A 15599-nucleotide genomic window follows, 5' to 3' on the forward strand; every position below is an offset into this window, starting at 1 on the left:
CAGGTGTCAACAATAGATCTAAACACATTAGACTTAAGAGAACAAAGGAGAGGTCTCTATGGGGCCTAAAAGGAAGCCTGTTGCTAAATAAGCAAGAGAAAGGAGAATTAGCATCTACTGGGTGGCAGGCATCATACATCCACAATTTCACCTGCATCTCTAGTGCAACCCTTCCAGATAGGCTTGATGATCCCCATTTTATAGATGAGGGAATTCAGGATCAGGGAGACTAAAGAGCTTGCCCTGGGAGACAGCCACGGTCTGTGATCTTTTGTCCACTGCCTGCTACCATTAGGTACATTCTTAGTTTTGAGTCTCCTATGAGAATTTAAAGCAAACATAAGTCGTTCATAGAGCCCAACATCTGTACTTTTCAACCACCCTCTCTTCACCCTCCTGCTCACCCTAATTCCTCTTCCTTCAAATAACAAAAACATTAGTTTGCAGTGTCCACAGAGGTACAACACCTAGAGATACTTGGACTTAGAAATAACCCACTTTGTTGCTTTTCTTCTTTCTCCCCAAGTCCTGTTTCTTAGCAAAGTCTTTATCATCTGCTGAGTGGAGGGGTCACAGGGCAGAGGTAAAAGCCTTCAGGGTCCTCACTCCAGCTGGGTTATGACCTCCCCTTCTCCAAGAACCCGAAGGTAAATACGCATTAGAAGGGCGGCAGGTCATGGGGGTGGCCAGAATGCATAGCATATGATAGCTGGGTCGCCAGTGTCTGGGTCACCAGTGTCCGGCACTGTGCCTGGCACACAGTGGGCTAATATGGATGCTGCTACTGATAAATAATTGAGAAGGAGCTGCATGTGCCAGGGAGGAGTTAAGATGGAGATGCTTCTGAGGACAGAAGAAGAGGAGCCAGTGCTGGTTGAGTCCTCCCAGGCATGCAACCCACAGAGGTTCTGGGAAAGCTGCTGGGCTGTACCAGCTGGCCCCACCGGGCTCTGTCCACTGAGGGACTGGCTGTGCCAGGAACCTCCTGGCCACTCTGGAATTCCAAAGCTCATGGTCAGAACCCCAGGGCCATTTGGCTGCTTCTTCCTTGCTTGCAGACCTGCCCTTCTCTTCAGTGTCTCACTCTCTTCCTCTCTTGCCACAAGCAGCTGGGAGCACCTGCTCCTGGACCCCCAAAGTCTCCAGCCCTCACTCCCCTTCCATCCCTCCCCGGCTGCTACATGCCTCTTTAGGGGCATGTTCTCCCTTGAGAAGTTCCATCAGACCCCACGACCAACACCACATCCCTGCATCTTTCATAAACTCATGGAACTGGGAAGCAGGATAGACTCTTGGAGATTTCACCTGACTCCCTTCTTTGGCAGATGAGGGCTACCTGGGTCCCAGAAACCATGTGGCTTGCGGAAGTCTACTCAGCCAGTTGGCAACAGAGCTGCGACCAGAACCCAAGGCTCTTAATGACCCTTAATGACTCTGATGACACATAAATTAGCATGAGGGGGCTGCATCTCTGGGCATGGGCTGAGAGTGAAGGCCTTGGGACACTGCCTGGCTCCTGGCAGTGTGTTTCCTCTCCAACCGAGAGGCACTCATGGGAAGGGTACTTTGGAGCTCTCTGCCCGCACATCTGATCTTCCCTCTTACCGCGTCTACACACCACCAGCTCTAATATGCTGTCATTTTGCAGGATCTGAACACATTTTTTTTTTATATGGAGTTTCGCTCTTGTCGCCCAAGTTGGAGTGCAATGGCGCAATCTTGGCTCACTGCAACCTCTGCCTCCTGGGTTCAAGCGATTCTCCTGCCTCAGCCTCCCAAGCAGCTGAGATTACAGGTGCACGCCACCACGTCCAGCTAATTTTTTGTATTTTTTGTAGAAACGGGGTTTCACCATATTAGCCAGGCTGGTCTCGAACTCCTGACCGCAGGTGATACGCCCACCTTGGCCTCCCAAAGTGCTGGGACTACAGGTGTGAGCCACTGCACCTGGCCAGGATCTGAATACATTTTTAAGCTGCGTTTCTGGCTCTGAAAAGTGAGAGGTCCTCACCACTGTACCCCCAAAACTAAGGGGAAGAACAAGTCTCCTAGTTCATAAACACTTGGCCCAAAAGGTAGGTGGGGTTAAATATGTCTATGTATTTAAATATGTAATATAGTAGGAAAAAAAGACCTGCCCAAGGATAGGAAATTTCAACCATTGCTGATTATCTTTCATTATTCAAGCAAGCTTCCGCAGATGCTGAAAGAAGGCGGATGTTTAGGAGGTATGGAAATATCATTTCCTCCTGGGACGAGGAGAAGGGAGCTGGTGTCGTTATATACCAATGAGCTTCCCCCTGGTTGTTTTTTCCAGTAATCTTAGTACCGCCCTCCGGAGGAATGAGGCCAACTCTGGGACCAGCTTGATCGTCGGGACAAATGAAGGTGGCTTGGGCTGCTGCCCTGGGCTCCAAATGGGTTTTCCTCCCTCCAGCTCTCTCCTTCTAATCCCTCCCACACACATTTCCTGGGGTCCTATCATGAGCCTGGCACAGAGCTAGGCACTGGGAGGAGTTCACCTTCTAGTGACATGATGGACAGGCAGGCAAAAAGTAACCATAAAGCACCGGGCTGTGTGCACAGAGCGGGCACCAAGCACTATGAGAATAGAGGGAGGGAGGCGCAACCCAACAGACTGGGTCGGGGAGGGAGGGAGCTGGCATGTGCGCAGATGTCTGTTGGCCGAGGGATGGCTATGGGAGTTCACAAAGGGAGAGTTTCAAGCAGAAGACACAGTCCTTTTAAAGAGCCGAGAGAGAGGAAGGGCATCCAGTCTGGTATGGCTAAAGCCAAGTGCGTGAGAAGGCAGAGGCATGGAGAGCGCACCTGCACCTGGGAGGGCCTCATCAGCCTCACCAAGGAGCTCAGGCTTTCCTGGGGAGACGACAGGGCTGCTGCCAGGTATTGAGCAGGGGAACAACATGGCCAGCGCAGCTTAAAACCATCCCTCTGGCAGCATGGAAAGGGTAGACCAGAGGAGGCCAAGACTGAAGGTTAAGAGAAGAGTTTTGTCACTTGAGGGATGAGTGATGAGGAAATGGGGGCCACATACAACTAGGGAGAGAGGCAAGCGGTATTTTTAGGGTGGAATAGAAAGATTGATAACTGGAGATGTGGGGACAGAAAAAAGAGAGGCATGGAGATGACAACTCCCAGGTACCACTAGGATGGAGCACACAGGAACAGGATCTGACCAGGCCACTTACCTGTGTGGAACACATGGCTGGCTCTCAACAGCGCAGGCAGAATTCCCAGCCTGGCATCAAAGCTGCTATTATCTTTGCGGTCTCATGAGCTGGCCCCACAGAGCATAGTACTGGTCTTCTCTCTCAATGAGCCTCCTCCCTCACCCCGTGATCTGAAGTCCCCTGCACTTCCCACCTCTGTACTTCACTTGCTCAGGCCATATTTCCTGCCTCTGCCTGCTGAAATGCCTAGTCTTCAAGTGAAGCTCAAATGGCAGCTCTTCCCCTCCCTACTTGGCTGGGTTTTTTCTCTTTCTCTTTTACAATCCCAAAGCACTTTGCATGCACCCAGTACTTACTTGCCTTGTATTATGGTATCTGTCACTCTCTCACCCACAAGACTCTGTGATCCCTGCCAGCAAGGACATGGACAGCTTGGTTCATCTTTGCAGCCCTCGAGGAGCTTTGGACAAACTAAGTTCTCGGTAAGTCTGACAATACACTAAAATATCCGAAACGACACTAAAAAGTCTAGGAAGTGGAGATAAAAGAGCTCTTGCAAACTGATTCTCCTTCCCACACTCAGGATGGACCACCACTTATATCCTCCCAGCTCGGAATTAACAACAGACTTCAGAATTTATTGTCTAAAAGGCAACCTATCCGGAAGAAAAACAACAAGCCTGATCACCGATGAATAAGCTTTCCAAACACACATACAAGGAAGATGAGTTTGACAAAGTGGGTAATACAAATCCCATATATTATTTGCATAAAACATAAGGAAATCACTTGCAAGTTCTCTGCAAGACAGAGGTTATATAAACACCATTTCTTTCATGATTCCAATGACCCAAACTATTTTCGGAGGCCCAGTTTAGCAGTAAGAAAGCCTTGTTTTTGCTGGGTTAGGTTTTTGTTTTGTTTTGCCCTTCCCTATAGAAAGGAGACTCAGCTCATTTGGATTAACTCAAGTGAAAAGAAAGCAATATCTCTGCTCTAATTCCACAAGGCTAGGAGAGAGCCCCTTGTAAATTCATTTCTGGTTCTCAGACAAACACTTGTGAACCTGTTGATTACAGGGAGGGTATTGTCTGCATTTGCTAGGGGTAAAAATAACCCTGTGATGTTCCTCCTTCACCAACCAGGCAGCCAAAGCACCGCTTCTACTCACATGGGTGTTCAAAGTCAGAGAGCAATTTGCATGAGTGGAGAAAACTCATTTCAGAAGCTGTTATTCTGACACTGCATCCTTGGGAGGTGACTGAGGGAATGAGCCTGGTTGGAGAAACAGACCCCCTCCCTGCAACACCCCAAAGGCTTTCCCTGGAGAGGCAGAGAAGTTGCGTCTGTTGTGTTGGTGTGGTGTGGGCAGTCTTGGCCTGCAAGAGTGGAGTGGGCTCAGAACACAGGTGCAGATTTGTTCCTGTCCTTCACCTAGTAATGCCCTCCCCTCCATGGCCAGAGCAGGGGGTCACTGGCTCATCCTCAGCCTGAACTCCTGCTTCCTTTATCCCTTTGACTCTCACAGTCTTTATGGCAACTTTTCTCGAAGCACATTCCAAGGAATACTGGTCCCATGGAACCACACTCCAGTGGTCAAATTAACCTCATCTGAGGAACTCAGCATACAGATGGAGATTCAGGAAGCTCATCACTACATATCAAAGGCTTTGTGAAGGTCTGCAGGAAGGGAGCCTGTTGAATGCACGTTTCCCCAACTGTCTGAATCACGGGCCCTTCCTTCCCGAGCAGCTCCATGTCTCGCAAGGAAGATGCATTAGGGAGATCAGTATTCCTTCCCTTCCATGCTTAGCTCCCATCTGCACAATCTTTTGTTTCTATCTGTGCAAATCAATCTGTTTTTTCTAGATACACAGGCAAATGAGAAACATTAAACGACAGACCAACACAGACCCAAGAAAGCTTCAAATGTTAACCAGGCGATCTTTAGAAATAAAAGGATTTAAAACTCTCAATGTAGTAGACATGAAAGTAACCCAACAGAGATAACCGAGGGCAACGTCCCTGTCCCTCGCTATGAAACGTGTGCTGAAAGCAACAGTGTGGCCTGTGGCTTCACACCTAGAACACCCTTCCTAAGACTAGACTAGTCCAGGTCAACCTGTGTAAGGCTGGACAGGAAGGCTGTTCTTAAATGGGAAACAAAATCCACTCTGGGAACACACGTTTGAACTGGAAACACTCAGCTATGCAGTGAGCTGGCACTAAGGGACGGGCCCTACGCGAGGCACCCTGGGAAATTCAGACACAGAGAAGACATGAATCTGCTCAAACGCTCAGCCTCCAGTGGGCAGAGGGACTTGCCTGTGCAGGAGTGGCACAGATAAAACCCAGAGGAGTTTATAGAAAGGTGAGACCATGTTTCCCTGGGAGAGAAGCAGGGAAGGCTGCACGGAGCAAGTGGCATTGGAATCGGGTCTTCGAGCACAGGTAAGAGTTCTGATGGGGTGGAAATGGTGGCATTGCTGACATGAGAGTGACAAGAACAACCATGGGTGGTCTGAGAGAGGATGGAAGAAGCCAGGGCCATGAGTAGCCCAGTAGGGCTGGAGAAGCTGGAACTATCTAGGGAAAGGACACAGGGCATGCTTCACAGAGGGTCCAAGCACTCAGCAATAAAGACACGTGCTTTCTGAGAAGCCTCAGCTTTCTTCGGAGGCCACGGGGAAGCAGAGGAATGACATGAACACAGTTGTTTTTAAGGCACACTTCTCTAGTCGCAGTTTACTGGATAAACTGGGTAGAGGAGAAGTGTACAAAGAAGGCTGTGGTAACTACCAAGCCAGTCTAATGAAAAACAGATTTAGAATCTGAAATAATCAGAAGAAAGGAAGCTATTGAGGCTGATAGTACTGAGTTCTGAGGGGGAAGAAATATTTGAGGAATCTACAGAACATTCCAGGTGAAATGTCCAGGAAATCACTGGTCTTCCAAGCTTGGCATTTCCCCAGAAGGAGCCAAGGGTGGAGGTACAGACAAGGACCGACTCACCTAAAGGTGATGCTAGGGGTGGAGGTGGAGGGAGAAGATGCAGGGGATGAAGCCCTAGGGGCATCCGCCTGAGGAGCAGGGAAAGAGAAGCAACTGCTAACGGAGGCCAGCAACAGTCGCAGGGAGGAAGGAGAGCCAGAGAGAACAGCCCATTGGCCAACAGCCTGAGGCGGGGTTAAACAAGGGCTCTGCAGCCAAACTACCCAGGTTCAGATTCCATCCCTGCCACCCAGTATGAGAGACCTTGGGAAAGTACCTCCATTTCTCCATTTGTAAAACCAGCTCTCAGTTCCAAACCCACCCTTTTATACTTATTCTCCACTAGACCTGGGACCCCGCAAACCACATACATTTTTGATTTGCCCCTAGCTCCCTGGTAAGCTCTGCCAACAGCGTGTGCTAGAGGGAGACCCTAAGGCTGGAGGAGGAAGAGGGTCTTGCTCCCTCCCATCTGCTGCCTGGGGGCTTCCTATCAGCTTGTGGTTCCTGTGAGCATCACCCCAGCAATGCTTCTTCATCCCGGCAGTAAAGGTGCCTTCCCGTACCAGCAGCTGAATCCAGCCTGTAGTTTCTCCCAACACTTGTAACCAGCAACACAGCACCCAGCCCCTCAGAGACACAAGCACCAAGGGCCCAGATCCCTCCTCAAAGGCCTTGGGTTCCTCCTCCAAACATCTAAGTTTTAGTCTTTCCCTCATCAGCCCTAGGTAGGGTAAGGGTGGTGGCTTCCTGTAGTTGCTACCTCCGTAGTACCTGACAGCAGTGGTTCTCAAAGTGTGGCCCCCCAAAACAGCTGCGTCAGCACCACTCAAAAACGTATTAGAAATGTGAATTTGGGGGGTGGCAGTCATTTGTGTTTGAATAAGCCCCACAGGTGATTCGGATGCACCCTAATACTGAAGAACCAATTCCTTCATTTTCTTTTTATTCTTTCAGTTAGTTAATTTTACATCCCCATGAACACTTGCTTAGTTTAACACTGTGTACAAACAACTAGCATATTTTCTTTCTTTCTTTCCTTTTTTTAAAAGCAAGTTTATTTAAAAAGTAAAGGAATAAAGAATGGCAACTCTATAAGCAGAACAGCTCAACTAGCATGGTTTCTATACTCTAACTAGACTTCAACCAGTGCAAGAGGGGTAATAGCACCTACCTCCTAATATAACACTAATACTTATTATCATTACTATATTAGGCTACAGAAGCCAAAAGCAGAAATTAAGAAATGTTATGTCCAGTAGAATCAAATATACAAGGATATTGGATTAGGTTATTGTTATTGGCCTTTCAGAGCAAAGTTTTAAAATCGGATTTGAGAAAAATCTCCCAGCATGCACACATAGCCGGACTCTCAGAAAATGCTTCCTTTTTAGTCAATTCCTACATGGATGCCATGCAAAACCACTCCATCTATCAAGCTGTCAGAATGAACTGCTAAATTCTTAATAGTCTCACTCACACAAAATGTCCCCACAGTCCAGTGCCTATGGGGGGTCTAGCCTTGACTTGCTAAATGCAGGCACATTCAGATAGCCTTCAGAGGTCCCCATAACAGCACTGCTGTCTACAAACAGGGAATCTATACATGTGAGAGGCACAGAGTCTCTGGAAGTTAAAGAATGAAGGGACCACCCCAAACTCCTCATGCTTCAGATGAAGATGTTGAGACCCAAGAGATGAAGGAACTTGTCCAAGGTCACACTGTCACCGAAGTCACAGCCAACACTAGCATCAAGCTTCCTAACTCCTCTGGCATCCAAACTCCCTTCCACACCATGTACATGAATGACAGACTTGGCCATGGCAATATATTTTGTAAGTACAATAATTTAACAAGCAGCAAGAAATCAAATTGTACATGGGTAGAGAAGGACTACAAAAGTAAGTCTGGGAAGAGCTTAGGAAGGTGCACGGCTGTCGGCAGGCAGTTTTCTTTGCCCATCAAAATAATAAATGAAGTCAGGCATTTACTGTAGCGTGAACGCCAAAGCAACTGTGAGCCGACGGTGTTTCCAACAATCTTGGGAGACAGGCAAGCCACTCCAAGACAATGCCTTCTTAATGCCTTCTTAAACAGATTCTGACTCAAACCCTGAGACGGTTGGGTCTCTTCCAAGAAATGTTAGCCACTGTGAGATATCTCTTTCAGTTCTTTCCAGCAGATCTCCTTGGAATTTGCCAGATAAACAGGCAATTTATCATGTGGCCGAAGGTTGTACGTAATGCATTATCTGCCTTCCACCAGGATTTGTGCATCTGTGTAAGGCCCCTGGTTGGGCCAGTGGACCCACTCGCCTCCATCTTGAGGTGCCATAGCAACATGAAATCAACAAGGAGTGAACTGTTAAATGAATAATTTACTGATTTCATAAGAAGCCGTCTTGCAATTTATAGTTCTATTATCTTTCCTACCCGTGTCTTAACTCCTTTGTATAAAAGCTGCAATCAAGCTGAATAACATTTGAGAATCTAATAAGCATATACCACCCTGTACTCAAGCCGATAGCTATGGATTGATTCTGACAGCAGTTATGTTCCTTTGAGGCCGAGTCTTACCACTGTTGCCTTTTCCTTGCCCCTTCTGCAAAGGGGTAAAAGTTAGGGAGCAAATGACCTCCAATAAGCTTCACATTTTCAAATGAAACATTTTTCTTCTTTGGGATATTTGGAGCCAGTCAAGGAGGAGTTGAGTGGCATTCAGAAGTATTATGTGGAAGAAATATCATCGACTACAATCTACCAATTGTCACTTTAAAAATTCCCAAAGAGACCTAGTTACTAGCAAAGGAGAAGGGGGGAGAAAAAGCAAAGTATAGTTTCAATGACAATTGTGGTATTTTAAAGGCTCTTTCAATATCATCAGTGATACCATTTTAGTGGCAGAAGCACATCTTGTCACTCAGCCTCAATTTAAAGGATATTTATGGAGAAGACAATACAATGAAAGCAGACGTATTTGCTGACTTATTTATTTGGGTGGAATAGGTTACAGATTATTTTGGTTCCATGCTTTCCAGCAGAATGGATATATCCTTTTGAAAGACATTACTTGCCGGCTGCTACTCTTCAGTCTCTTCAAGGAAATCAAGCTAAGAAGCAGCAACTACTAACAACAGGGAAATGCAGGTTTTAATACCTTGTCACTGAAAACCCAGATTTCCTTGCACCTAGAATGGTTAACAGCCTGGGGACATTACTAAAGGCATTCGTAATTACCATGAACCCAGAGGAAATGGGTCTTTCTCCAGTGCCTTGTGTATACCATCCTGTACTATGAGTCACTGAAATCCTACCTCTCCAGTCTTCACATCCTAATGGTCACTGGCAATACAAACCCACTCCTTTCACTGTATGCCACTAAGGAAGAAGTTCTCTGACTCTATTCCTCATATTTGGGGCCAAGGCTAAAGTCACCTTCTTGTCAATGCTCACCTAATATCAAGGAACCATGGTTCTGTGACTGGGGTGTGGGCTGGCATGAAAACTAACTCATGCCAAGTTACCTAGGCAAACATCATGGCTTCAACGCTAGCACAGCTTGGCCCAAAAGGTAGAAGGTGGCAATTCTGAGAACACAGGATTTTTGTGCTAAATCTCTTTCCCTCGTCTATTTATAGTGCCTCGTCTCTGTGGCTGAGGTCTGAAACCCAGCCAAGCTCAGGCAGAGGTAGGCCTGTTAAGTCCTGCTCACAGGATCCAATCTCGAAATTCTGAATGTATTACTCAAGGGCTTAGGGTAAGGCAGATACTTTGATGAAGGTGACAAGAAATCTCTTCTCCAGCTTCAAAACTCTCCTGCTGCTGGTTAGAGCCTGAACTTCAGTTAATGTCAACATAAATCCTGTTTATTGGCCTAAGAAATATTAAGAAAGTTATAGCTTTTGGGGGGGTTTTGTTTTTGTTTTTAAGGGTTACATTGATATCTAACATGCCACACATTAATTCTTCATATTTTAACTTTGCTAGGCTGATATTTAAAAACAGCTTTTTCTCCTGACAAAAGGGCCTTCGTGGCTGGGCGTGGTGGCTCACGTGTGTAACCCCAGCACTTTGGGAGGCCGAGGAGGGCGGATAACTTGGGGTCAGGAATTCGAGAGCAGCCTGGCCAATGTGGTGAAACCCCATCTCTACAAAAATGTTAATACAAAAATTAAAACGAGCATGGTGGTGGGCACCTGCAATCCTAGCTACTCAGGAGGCTGAGGCAGGAGAATCGTTTGAACCCGGGGAGGTAGAGTGAGCTGAGACTGCGCAACTGCACTCCAGCTTGGGTGACAGAGCAAGACTCAGACTCAAAAAAAAAAAAAAAAAGAAAAAGGACCTTCGTGAGTTGGTAATGTGAAGTAGAAGGATAACGCATTTCAGTTATTCTGACCTGGGTTTGAATGCTGGCAGAACGTTGGATATATTACTCAATCTCCACAAGCTGCAGTCTCCCCATGTGTAAAAATTAAATTCCCACTTCTCATACCTATCAATGAGGATCAGATGGATCACGTGGGAAAGTGCCTGTCTAGCCCACAGTAGGTCTTGGGATGGCAGCTCAGATGTGACCATGAGAACCTTGCTGTCCAGCTGACAGCCCACCATGAAGAACAAACAAAAATACAAAGTTCAGTGGCTCCAATTAGTGCAGATGTGACTGAGTCTGTCACCGCTGCTTCGCTTGACTTGAGAACCAGAATTTCTAATCCTGATTCTTTTGATGTGTCCTTCCTGCTCTTCATTGAAAGAAATGGTGAATTTCTCATAATTCAATATAATTATCGTTTACGATTAAACCTTAAATATAAAAATGGAGTATCTGGGCTGTTTTACCCAGAGCAGGGTTGGGAAAACAACCCATTCTGAGAACGATACAATCGGGAACACTGAGTCCGGAGAAGACAGTGAAGACCCAAAGGCCAGGGCTTATTGTCCAGGAATATGATGACATATGGAGGAACCTATGCTCCAGGTCAAGCTAACCTTTCCCATCTCCAAATCCTCCATGCCCCAATATACAAGGCAAAAGGGGCTGCCTCTCCCTCAACCCCAACACTCAAAGCCCCATTCCCCAAAAATGGCTTGAAACGGTGGGGCTGGTCTCAGAGTGTCCTTCATCCCGATTGCTGTCAGTCCTCCCAACCCCCCCGCAGCTCAAGGCTCTCCATCATTTTGTAGGGCTCTATTGGCCGGAAGGTGCCACCCTGCCAAAGTACTCCCACCCTTTCCCTCTAGTCCTGTTCCGTATCTGTTATCCCCCTGGGGCACACACAGTCTTCCACTTGTTTGGCTGGCAGCCCTTTGCCAGAATTAAGCTCCATGAAAGCTGGAGTTCTGTTTTCCACCCCAGCGCACAGGAAGACATTAGCACACAGCACACACTCACTGACTATTTAAATGAATGAATGAATGAACAAATGCAGTAGCAAAGAGACAAAGTAGCGACTCTCTCAAAGGTTAAACAGTTCAGTCTTGTTTGTTTCCTAGAGAGAAGAAATCAGTATTTCAGCAATGGTGGGGGAACAAAAGCAATGAATGAATGGCTTGGCTTCTTGCCCATGGCCAAAACCAAGGCTGCTTTGCACTAAAATCTAGAACAGGATCCCTGAATTCCTTCCGACTCTGAGAACCACTGTGTGCTTCTCCCAGGGCAGTCTGAGACCTCACAGTGGCCTTCGTCATATCTCTGGCTCAACATGAGAATTCAGAAACCGAATGACATCAGTGCTGGCCTTGGATGTAACAGGGAGACGTCAGTGGTAATCTGTCTATCCCATTTGGTTTTGTCGGGGAGATAGTAGTACAATGCGTGCTTCAGGGGCCTGTGAACTTTCCTTTCTTGAGAAAAGAAACTAAAATATCTGGCAGTGCATCCTAAACGCTTCAAGTTCTGTAATTTGAAACAAAGCACAAGAATTAAGTAACAAATAAAGGCTTCTCTAGTGCTTCTGCACTGGAAAAGTATCTTTAAAGATGTACATCAGAGCCAGCAGGGCACCCGGGATTCTTGAATCTGGGGCCCACTAGGCGCCATCCATTCTGACTTGCAGATTCTGCCAAATGGCTTCTTCTCATCAGCAGAGGCCAAGCTCTGCCAGAGCTAAAGAGGGGGCCCCTGGATGAACTGTCTACTGGCTTTTGGCCTGCAGCCAGTGGGCCCGCCATCAATGTGCCCAGTGTGGCATACCGTCTGCTGAGAGACTACAGAGCACGTGAGGAGATGACCCGAGAGCTTCTCTGGGTGGGCGAGTATTCGCAGGAGCAGGCCGGGCAGAGGCTCCGTGCTCTCTACATGCTTAATCTACCCTCTGAGCTGCAGCCAGCATCCTAGCAGGGGGGGAGAAGAGAGAATAGCTGTGGCTCTCTCCCCACTCCTGGAGGTGCAGAAGGGGCTGGTTACGTGGACTAAACCAAGGCTTTGATAGTCTCTTGCTTCAAATGCCTTCCACTCATGACTGCCACTTGTTCCTGACCTTTCTGCCAGGAATCACCCAGGAGGGACAGGGAGGTCAAATCCCCAACATCTAAGAAGAGAAAGCTTTCTCCCAGAGCCCTCGAGCCTTCAGAAGCGGTTCCTTTTGCCAACCTCTCCACCCCCAGCACTCAGCACCCAGCCTTCTCTTGGGGCCCTCCCTGGCTTAGTCTAGTCCCCATGGGTGCATTTTGCATCAATGCATAAGCAAAAGTCACTTTCAGAGCACTCAGTAGGCTTTGTACAAATGTGTACAGTCTTTGCAGGGCTAGGGGGTGAGGGCCCATTCTAATTTTCCCCTGCTGACATCAACATCACTTTGCTTGCGAAAGGTGGGGAAGGAGGAGAATTCTAGGAGATGGGTTTTGGTTAACTACAACTCTGTTGTTTGATCAAGACCATTTCCGGAGCAGCGCAGGGTGTCAAAAGGAAACCCATTTGTGATCAGCAGTGTCAAGGGTTTCGAGCTGCCAGGCTCATTGGCAGTCAGCTTTTGGTGAAACTGCCAGATGCTGAATCCATTAACAGGCAGTTGTGCCAGCTTGTCAAGAGATTCCTTCTGTGGGGCCCACCTGCTGTGTTTACCTCTCCAGAGTTCAGATAAACAGCTCCCTGGTTCCTCACCCTCCAACACACACACGCACGTGCGCGCGCGCACACACACACACGCATACACAACACAAGTGAATGGTCTAGAATTCATCTTCCGACCCTACCTTGCCTTTCCACAGTTAAGGCCAGGTTCAGTGTGGTGGAATTTTTCTGTCCCCACTGTGAGAAAGTCCCTGTCTCAAAGACTTGCTAAGTGTGAGACAGCTGGTCACATGGTGGGGAGGGCTTGGAAAAAGAAGAACCTTATTTTGCAAGCTTTAAATGGGGAAGAGAGCGAGAACAAACAGGTCTAGATGGGTTGGGGCATGGGGATTGGGAGGAGAACCAGATATTTCCTTACTTGGCTCCGGAAAACCCATGACATTCCCATGTGATCCTCAACAAATGATGGAGCCTCTGTGAATCTCAATGTTCTCACCTGTCAAATGAAAACACTGTCATCTTCTAAGAGCTGTTGTAAGGGTTAAATGAGGTAATATATTCAAAGTGCTTAGTTTGGTGCCCAACCCTCAGCCACGCTGAGGTCCTAAGGGATGGCAAAGCTGTAAGACGGAAGGAACCTGGATCCTTCAATCAACCGGTATCCTCGAATCACTGCACAGAAGAAAAGGCAACCAGGAACCTCTGTACTGAATTGTTAAGTGGGCAAGAAACAGACTTCTGTTGTGTTAAGCACTGAAATTTTGGGGTTCAGTTATACCAGCAGCTAGCACTACCCAACTAATACAGGTAGCAAGAACAGCTTGTTTGGGATTTGCACCCCAGTAGGCCACTCTAGACAAAACAGTTGGATAGTTGAAGGCTCCCACCTATGTGAGGGACCCATTCTGCTCACCCCCAACCTCCACCCAGGCTCAGGGGAAGGTGCCTGGAGGTTCCTAATGGGTTGCAATGCAGTGTGGATGCAGAGGAGGGGAGGGAAGCCTCAGCTTTCCTTGACTTCTGCTCAGAGACCCTCAGGAAATATACAAGGCTATTAACTAGAGGGAGCCGCTGATGTAAATCAGCTTGGATAGCCCTATATGTTGTGAGTGGCAGGCACTAACCGTTTGCATGACAAACCTCCTACAAGATGCTGGCTAAACTGCCCTTTTGTGCCAATTAAAGATTCTCCAGAACACAAAGATTACACACCATTCTGCAGCGCTGACAACAATAAAACAATTTTAAAGGCTATTCAGATCTTCAGTTCACAGCTGACATTGTCGGGAGGGGGAGATTGTCTGTGGCTTTGTTCTTTGTTGTTGTTGTTGAGTCTAAAGACTTAACCAAGGATTTCTAGGGGAGGATGGGAGATTGGCAGACAGGAGTTTCAAATGCTTCTTGGAGTTTTTAAAGGAGAAAAGGAACAACTGATGTTCTTTTCGTGTATGTATGTGTGTGTGTGTGTGTGTGTGTACACAAGCATGCATCCACACATACACACACAGACAACATTCTTTTCTCACTAGCTCCTATCTGGGGCTCCTCAGAAGGGACTCCCAAGGAATCCTAGTCTCCCCAGGGTTCTGAAACCCTGAGATATAGGGTTATAGGTGGCACTAGCAAATATTTTTGGTACCAATTAATTGAAACTATAAGAGCAAAGGCCTGGAAGCCTTTCTTCATATATTTGTTTTAAAGGTAAATTTTCAAAAGCAATAAGAGATTTGAAAAAAAAAAAGTCTTCAGGTTTTCAGAAATGCGAAATGCATGCAGGCCCTCAGATGAAGCAAGGGGAGGTTTATTTTTGGTGACAGTACAGTACACTACCTATCAGGTCCTGATAAGGAATGACCAGAAGTCCCACAGATGCCACTTGGGCTTTATTCTTTCCTCTCTTGTGTGCACACATGTGTCCTTGGGGCACACACGGACACTCACCCACGTTCCCATCTGCCATCCAAGAACCAAAAGTGAGCATCTGTTACTCAGCAAGACTGTGAGTGTCCCACTCAACTGGGACCTCTGTGAGAACAGGGAGCCCACCTTAGTAGTTTTGGTAAATCCTTCAGCTCCTGAGCACAGCAATAAGCTCCTGCCTGGGGTTTCACTCTTAGTCCCCACACCTTACAGTGCCTTGCACACCACAGATGCTCAATACACAGTTACTGCGTATTTGTTGAATATGTGGTGGCAACACTGGATCAAGCACCTCAGATGTCCACTGATCACCTTAGTATTCAAAAGTAGACAGAGGCCAGGCACGGCGGCTCATGCCTGTAATCCCAGCACTTTGGGAGGCTGAGGCGGGCAGATCACTTGAGGTCAGGCATTTGGAGATCAGCTTGATCAACATGGTGAAACCCCATCTCTACTAAAAATACAAGAAAATTAGCCAGGTGTGG

The 15599-nt window shown here is 47.3% G+C and overlaps 1 protein-coding gene and 1 long non-coding RNA gene across 21 annotated transcripts in view; one reads left to right on the forward strand and one right to left on the reverse strand.

Annotated features, from left to right (window-relative positions):
* Nucleotides 1–15599, reverse strand: part of MSI2 (musashi RNA binding protein 2) — a 433576-nt gene that overhangs the window by 196988 nt on the left and 220989 nt on the right. The window lies entirely within an intron of this gene.
* LOC144335540 (uncharacterized) lies at nt 5462–14448 on the forward strand. Its single transcript, XR_013406470.1, has 2 exons — nt 5462–5642; nt 11838–14448. It is a non-coding gene; the product is annotated as an uncharacterized LOC144335540 (long non-coding RNA).

The sequence above is a fragment of the Macaca mulatta genome, chromosome 16 (assembly GCF_049350105.2).
Source record: "Macaca mulatta isolate MMU2019108-1 chromosome 16, T2T-MMU8v2.0, whole genome shotgun sequence".
Classification (NCBI taxonomy): domain Eukaryota; kingdom Metazoa; phylum Chordata; class Mammalia; order Primates; family Cercopithecidae; genus Macaca; species Macaca mulatta.